Below are 8,125 nucleotides of genomic sequence, written 5' to 3' on the forward strand. Positions count from 1 at the left end.
CAAACACTCACAGGATTCTGGGATTACCCAAGGGGGCTCAAAGCAGGAGGGCCTTGTGCAGATCTGTGTGAGTAGCTAGCTTTCAGCTTCCACCATCCTCCCACCCACTGCATAGTCGAAATCTTGCAGGAGGAAAGGCTCTGTATAGACTTTGTCCAGAGGAGAGGACGCTGAGCACAAAGGAAGATGTGAGGTGCGGAGCTGAGACCAGGAGGAGCAGGTTAAAGCCCACACAACACCTGTCTGCTTCCACCCGGTTCCGGAAAACCACCATCCAGAGAGAGAGCAGAGAATCCTTCTTAGGAGGAAACTGAACCAACCCAAGCAAAACTTACAGCTACTGATTTTTGATAATTCCCACCAAAAAAAGCTGGTTGACCACCTGCTGTCATATAATGACTTCTACCAGTTGACAGTCTTCACCCAGGCATCCAGGATTTCCCATCAGTCTTTCCCAGTCAGCTTTTTCTTCAGTAAGAAAGGACACCCACAGATCATAACACATTTGGGAAAATCCTCCAACACCACCACCACCGCCACCGCCATCATCATCATCATCATCATCATCATCATGAAATAGAAGTAATGGAACCTGAAGAGAATAGAGATAATGTAGAAAGAGTAAGAAAACTTCAAAGGGGCAAAAATATCCTCAGAGAGAGAAATGAAAATATTGTATCTATGAAACAAGAACAAGATGTTTTAAAAATGAAACCATCAGAGAAAACAAAAATGGGCTTTTAGACATTAAAAATGTGACTGTAAAAATAACAAATTTTGTAAAAAAAAAAAAAAAAGTCTATGATAGACAGAATGATGGCCCTCCAAAGATATCTATATCCTAGTCTCCAGAACTTGTGAAAATAATCTTCCATGCTATGGCTAAGGGGTTTGCAGACATGAGTAAGGAACTTGAGATGGGGAGATGATGATGGATTATCTGGGTATACAATCACTAGGGTCCTTCTGAGGGAGGCAGGCAGGAGGACCAGTCACAGAGAAAGAAATCTGAAGATGCTATACTGTTAGCTTTGAAGTTGGAGAAAGGGGCCATAAGCCAAGAAGTGCAGGCAGCCAGCCTCTAGAAGTCAGAAAAGGCAAAGAAACAGACTGTCTCGTAGAGCCTCCGGAAGGAGTGCAGTCCTGCCTCCAGAACTATAGTACCATACACTCGTGTTGTTTAAGTCACTATGCTTGTGGTAGTAATTTGCTATAGCAGCAACAGGACACTCTATAGGATGAAAAGCTAACATCAAGGAAATCTCTTAGATGTTAGAACAAAAAGACAAAGAGACATAAAATAGAATAGAAATGTGAGAAAACCAGAGTATTCGGGAGGTCCAACATCCAACGAGTAAAAGTTACAGAAAAAGGAACATATTAAACAGACGTGTGAAAATGATCAAAGAAATGATACAGGAACATTTCAGAGAACTGAAGGACATACCTTTCCTGAAGGTTGAAAGAGTCTACTAAATGCCCAGAGAAATAAAGGAAAAAAGATTTTCACCAAGGCACAGCCTCAGGAAATTCAGATCAATGGGCATTAAAAAAAAAATTCTAGGAAAAAAAAAAAGGTCTCATACAAAGGATCAGGAATCAAAATGGTATTACGGTTCTCAACAGCAACATTGCACACAGAAGACAAAGGGGGAATGCCTTCCCAGTTTGCAGGGTGCTCGTACTCAATACCTAGCCAAGCCTTCGATCAAATGTGACCATACAAAAATGTATTTTTACATATTTTGACCTTAAAAAATTTATGTCCATGTGCCATTTCTCAGGACACTATTAGAGAATGTGTTTTACTAACACAAGAGGGTAAACTGTGAAAAGGAAGGACATGGATTCAACCCTGGAGCACTGCAAAGGGAGTTACCGGGATGTCAGCCAAGAGAGGTCTCTGGACAACACCTATGCAGCAGCATAGACAGAACTTCTTTAGTCTGGAGCAGGACAGAAACTTCTAGATGGACATCGCCAAGAGGAAAAGATGGAGCAGACTGATAGTCTGATAGAATATTGTATTAAGAGATATTTCATGAAGATATGGGAAAACTGAGCCTGTGGAAAAACTAGGAAATGTTTAACCCTAGGAGAAGCAAAACATGGTTCAGGAAGGGAGATGTCATCATACATTACTTGGTACAGTCATAAATCATATTTACAGTCATAGAAACTAATTCACTGAATATAGATTTAAGCAAAATTTGTAGTAAGTCTATCAGAGGGTGGGGAGGGGAAGAGAGCTAAAATCCTGTCCATCAAGATAATAAATCAGTATAGAATGTCTAAAAATCAATGAAATAACAAAACAAAAGCTAAAAGAGTTGAAAATGGTAACCTATGAGAAGCAGGGGTGCTGGATTTGTTAAAAAAAATATTTATTATACGTATTTTATTAATATATGACTTCTTAAGTTACATATACTTTTGTAGTAAAATATAGGTGTTCCTTTTTAGAATACTAGACAAGAGAGGGTTAATTGATTACATGAAGTCTTAAGAAGATGGAATATTAACCAGAACAGGAAGTGGTGAGCGTCTGGGACCAGAGGTGAGGAGGTGAGGGTGGAAATTAATAGTGTTGCAGGTACTGTAGGTTCCAGGGGCAGGAAGCTGAGGAAATCCATGCCTGATGAAACAGGATGTAAGGTCTCCTGCTGGGAGCAAAGGCAGCATAGGTGGGTGAGCAGTGTGAAGTGAGCAGGGAAGTAGCTCACGCATGTTACAGGATGTCATGCGTGGCTAAGACATTAGCATGGCAGATACTAGAAAGCAAAGTAAGTTACGTGATGGAGTACTATGCAGAAATTTCAAAGGAGATGTTTGAGAACTGATCTGGTGGCTCTTAACCTTCCCTTCTGACACCAAGAGCTGGAGAGATTAAAGACTGGCTGCAAAGAGAATTTTTTGAGAAGCCAAGCTGTGAACCCCACCCCTCTTCAGAGGAAGGAGTGAAAGAGCTTCACCTCAGGTGAAGGCAGCAAGGGCTCCACTTAGAAAGCTTGTTACGTGTCCCTGAAGTCAGACGTCTAAAGGTCAGAAGTTGGGCTGGGCAGTTGCCAAGGGATGAGGCAGAGCCGAGGAGGCTGAGTAAGAATCAGACTACACTCCAGAATTTACTGGGGCAAAGGACATGTGAGTGTTTCCATGGACCAGAGGTGGGTCATGTCTCAGAAGGAACTGGAGTGGGGCTGGAGCAGATTTAGTCCAGTAGATCTCCTGGAGGACTGATGCGTCCTCAACAGAGTAAATCTAGAGGTAGACCACCAGGAGCCTACGGGCTGTAGAAGCAACCATAGCCAGAGTGGAGATGCAGAGACCTGGGTCAAGGTTACTGCAGGTGGGCGCTCTCCAGAGAACCAGGAAGTGTCCACAAGACAGGCAGCTTTGAAGAGTTGCTGGGCATAGGGTATGAAGCCATCTTACCACAGGACCATCAAGTAAGAAATGTTCTGTTCTGTCCCCTTCCTCTCCCATTCCCTCCATTCCTAGAAGGATCAGAAACCAGTGAGTAAGCAAGAGAAAGAAAAAAAGAGTGCACTTTCTCTGGGTGCCAGCTTTCTGCCTAATCCAGGTCCTGTCAGGGCAGCAGGGAGACTTACCTTTGAATAGAGATTAAAGTTTTGGTTACTACAGCAGACATTCTAACTTTTTGTGTGTTTTTAAAATTTTTTATTTTATTTTTAAATTTTATTTTATTATTATTATTTTTAATGGTGGTACTGAGGATTGAACCCAGCTTGCTAAGCATGCACTCTTACCACTGAGCTATACCGTCCCCCTTGAACATTCTAATTTTAAATCCAGATTATCTTTTATGATTTAAAGTAACTATCCAACTTTGTATTACCTAAAAGTGGCCACAGAAGTTGTGGAACTACCCAAGTTTACATCCAGGGGAAGGGAGAGAAATTAGCCTCACTGAAAAAGCAGAAAAGGTCAGAGAAGTGCAGATATTAACTACTATATATAAGCTAGATAAACAGCAAGGTCCTACTGTACAGCACACGGAACTATATTCAATACCTTGTAATAGCCTATGATGGAAAAGGATATGAAAAGAAATACATATGTATAACTGAATCAATCATTATGCTATACACCAGAAACTAACACAACACTATAAACTGACTACACTTCAATAAAAAGAAAAGGGGGCAGAGAAGATGAAAAAAAACTTGCTTTTATGGCTACTCTCCATGAGTCATGCTGATTCACACAAATGAAGGGTGAGGGATTCCTATAAGCAACATGGTAAAGAATATAGGTTTTGGAACCAAAAAGAATTGAGGTTGAAATCTGGCCCTGGCACTTCCCAGCATTGTGGCCTTAGGTAAGTGACACAAGCTCTCTGAGTCTGATTTTTCTACTGTAAATTGGGGTTAATGAAGCATATCCCTCAAGGTTACTAGGGATGATTAAATAAGGTAACATTTGGGAAAACGCTTAAAAACATATAGATTCTCTTCCATTCTCCACTTTGTCATAGGATGTTGTCAGGGGGCTGGTGGGACTGGGTATGCCAGGGAAGTCATCCTGAAGATGATGACTTTTTAACTACCTTCTCTAAAGGACAAAAGAACAGCAGATTGGCAGAAGGATATTACACGATGCCCCAGACAAAGGTGGAAGGAGACTGGTGTTGGCAAATAAAATGTAGGACGCCTCGTTAAATTTTAATTGCAGATAAACAAATACTTTTTTAGTATAAAAAATATTTAGGATTTACTTACACTTCAACATATTGTTTATCTGGAATTTGAATTTACCTGTATTTTTATTTGCTACATCTGGCCGCCCTAAATGAGACATGGAGTTGAACAACTAGGATGTAGTGGAGAGAGTGGGCTGAGTGCCGCCCCATAGGGTAAGTCCTATCTTTGTAACTATTTTTCTAACAGTTTCACAGGGTTCCAGATGAGAGGAAGTGACAAGCTGCAGTATGGAGAAATTCAGTAAGACTGAACAGAGCTGAAAAGCCTTCAAGCTAGTTACACACAGAGGAAGCGAGCTAGGGAGGCTGGGCCCTTAGGACAACAGAATCCCCAGCAGGCATGCGGGCATCTGTTTCCGCCTGCAAGCAGAGGGACGATTGGACACAGGAAGTGCTCAGAAAGAGCTGGAGGCTTGAGATGCTTCCAAGTTCTCTCCCAGGGCTTGTGCCTTCTCAGGCCCTGCCAGGCCCTGACTCTCCTACTTGTTTAAAGGCGTAGCAAGAACAAGGGCAAAAAAGGTCCCCTAGAAGCAGCCCCTCATGGGGGAGGTAGGTGCTGGCTGAACGCTGACTGGGCCCTTTGCTTTGTACCCTGCCTGCTTATTCTAAAACAACAGAAGTGCTGCTCAGCCGCCTGGTCAGCCCCATTATGCTCTTGCCAAAAAGTGCTGAGTCCAGGGGCCGCCCTGGCCCCATGACCTCACCCCTCCCGCCCTGGGCCTCATCCTGTGAGGCTCCCTGGGCTCAGAGGCAAGGCCAGGGTTCCAAGCCATCCATAAAATTCTACTGAGCGTCTACCATGCTTGGCATGTAGCCCTGGTGTTGAGAAGCCGCAGGTTAAAATCGACCACGTTACGTTTGGGGGTTGTCTCATTCTCCTCCATGTCAGTCATCACCTCCAAATCTAAAGGCCCATCCCACTGGACAGCCAGTGGCCCACCTCCTCATGCAATGAGGTGTGGGCTAGAAAAGAGTTCACAATGCATGTCCCCAGTAGACCCATGCCCTGAAGAAAATGAGACAGACTGAATGTGCTGCTTTAATGGAATAAAGAAAAATATTGGGGAAAAAACTGATTGAATGTGGTCTTTTCCAAATTCAAAGAAAATATTTTTTTATCTGATAAATTTTTCCAAAATCTTTGCTGCTTGCTCCCACTAACCTCTATGAGAATCTGGCACCAGATGGTATCTGATTTGGAACAACCAATAATATAATTACCATTTATTGATCGTACTGGGTCCCATGCTCTTCCCTAAACACCTTCATCTCCCTTCATCTGACAGCAGTGCGTCAGGTAGGTATTATCATCCAACTTCATTCCAGAGAAGCAGGGTTGCCCAGAGGAAAGAATATGAGCTTTGGAGTCAGATAGACATGTGTTCAAGTCCCTGCTGGGTTCCTTGGCCCAGAACTTGGCCCTTTAGAATCTCAGTTAACACCTCTGTAAAATGGGTATTATAATGATCTACATCATGGGGTTTTTGCAAGGATAAAGGAGGCAGTGTCTGGTTCACAGTAAATGCTTTCTAAGCTGTAGTTATTGTTTTTAAGGATGAACAAGAGAGACCCAAACCCAGCTTGGGAGAAGGAAGTACAAGCTGGTTTCTCCCTTCATTCCCACTTCCAGAGTGCCTCTGCCCCAACTTTCCTTGAAAGAGATGGTGGAGGGAGTTGGAGCTCTGAGGGCATAATCATCATGGGGCAGGTGAAACAACAGTTCCAAATGATGTGGGAGGGGGAATTCTTTAGAATTTGGTTAAGAATCATATTGAGGTGACATTTGGAAAGCACGATGGTAGCGCTGGAGATCTGGTAACCCTTCTCCAGCTTCCTGGGGCTTAACTGAGGAAAGTGGACAGAGGACAGGCTAGGGTTGCTTATGACTCCAGGAAAACTGGATGGATATTTGTAAATTGTTTGCACAGTAACTCTTATTTTCCCTCTTACAATAGTTTTGTGCACGTGTTTGGGCTTTTCAATTAAGCATAAAAGCCCCATTTTTTTGCATAAATTAAAAATTGCCTCAATTGGTCTTCATGGAGCTAACAGTAGGGTGTAAAGCTCCCAAATTAAGACACTGAGAGTGCATGCAGCATAAATACAGCACAAGCAGGTCAATTGTGGCTGGGGTAAGTGAAGACTATCTGTCCGTTTCATCTCTGCCCCCCCGAGTCACAAAACCCTGTCATTGGATGTCATGCATTCATTCAAATATATTTACAGAGCTGAGGATATAATGATGAACAAGACAGAAGCCCTGTCTTCATGGAGGATGGAGTCTAGTGGAAGAAGTAGATAATTAAGCAGCTTCTTTATTTTCAAAAATAACTTTGTTTTGATAGGAAAATATGTCCATATTGTTCAAAACCTAAAAAACATAGAAAAATACTGTGAAAATGCTGTCCGATAGCTGGGCCCCAAGTGCCTCAGTTTCCCTCCTGGGAGCCCAATATTTCTAGTTTCTGAAGTAATTTCTAAGCATGATCAGTACAATAATCGAAAAGTACCAGGTGCCATGAGAGTACTTTGTGGGGGTACCTAAGCCAGTCCAGGGGTCAGGGAATGAATGAAGGGACAAATAAGTGTTCCCCTAGGACCCTGATTCTGGGGAGGAAGAAAAGGAAAGGTGAGGAAGAACCCCCAGCCCTGGACAGCTGATGCCTTAAGCCCTTGCATAGCCACCAGCTGGCCAGAGTGTGCCGTGACCCCCAAGGCAACTCTATCCCTTGCTAGACATTGATCCAGACATCACCAGTTAGTCAAACGGCCGAAACGCCCTGCGGTGGCTCACTGCGCTTAGCTTCAGACCTTTCCATTTGGAATGTTCTGCCAAATCTGCAAATACTTGGGTATATACCAGAACTCACCCCCTGATCGTTGTTCTGAGAAAAGGGAGCTCCGACAAACTTTGAGCCACAGGGTGGAGAGATTGGCAGAGGGATTGGGAGAAGTCTACTGGGAAAAATTTCTTCCTCTCTCTAAGCAGCTATGAGATTTTCTGCAGTATCCATCACCAGAAAGAGAGTAGGGTAATATAATAATAAACCTACAATGTGTCAGACAAAGAGTATCTCCTTTTGGGATGGGGGTCAAGAGAGGCTGAGTGACTTGCCCAGTTACCTAGCCAGGGGAGTTGGGATCTGAACTCATGTCTGCCAGGCTCAGCGCCCTCCCAACCCGTGGCACCCTCCTGCTCCTCACAGTAGCTGTGATGCTTGAACAACGTATCGTCCCCTTCAGGGCTCCTGGGGAGGCCCACAATTACCCCACACTCCCCCCTCAAGTGCCCTGAAATTCCAGGGAGAAATCATTTTACCTGTCAGGGTACTTCAGGTACTGTACCCTGGCCTGTGAGTTTGCTAAGGGCCTAAAGCAATATATTAAAAAAAAAAAACTTCAAAA

Source organism: Camelus bactrianus, chromosome 16 (genome assembly GCF_048773025.1).
Source record: "Camelus bactrianus isolate YW-2024 breed Bactrian camel chromosome 16, ASM4877302v1, whole genome shotgun sequence".
In the NCBI taxonomy this organism is placed as follows: Eukaryota; Metazoa; Chordata; class Mammalia; order Artiodactyla; family Camelidae; genus Camelus; species Camelus bactrianus.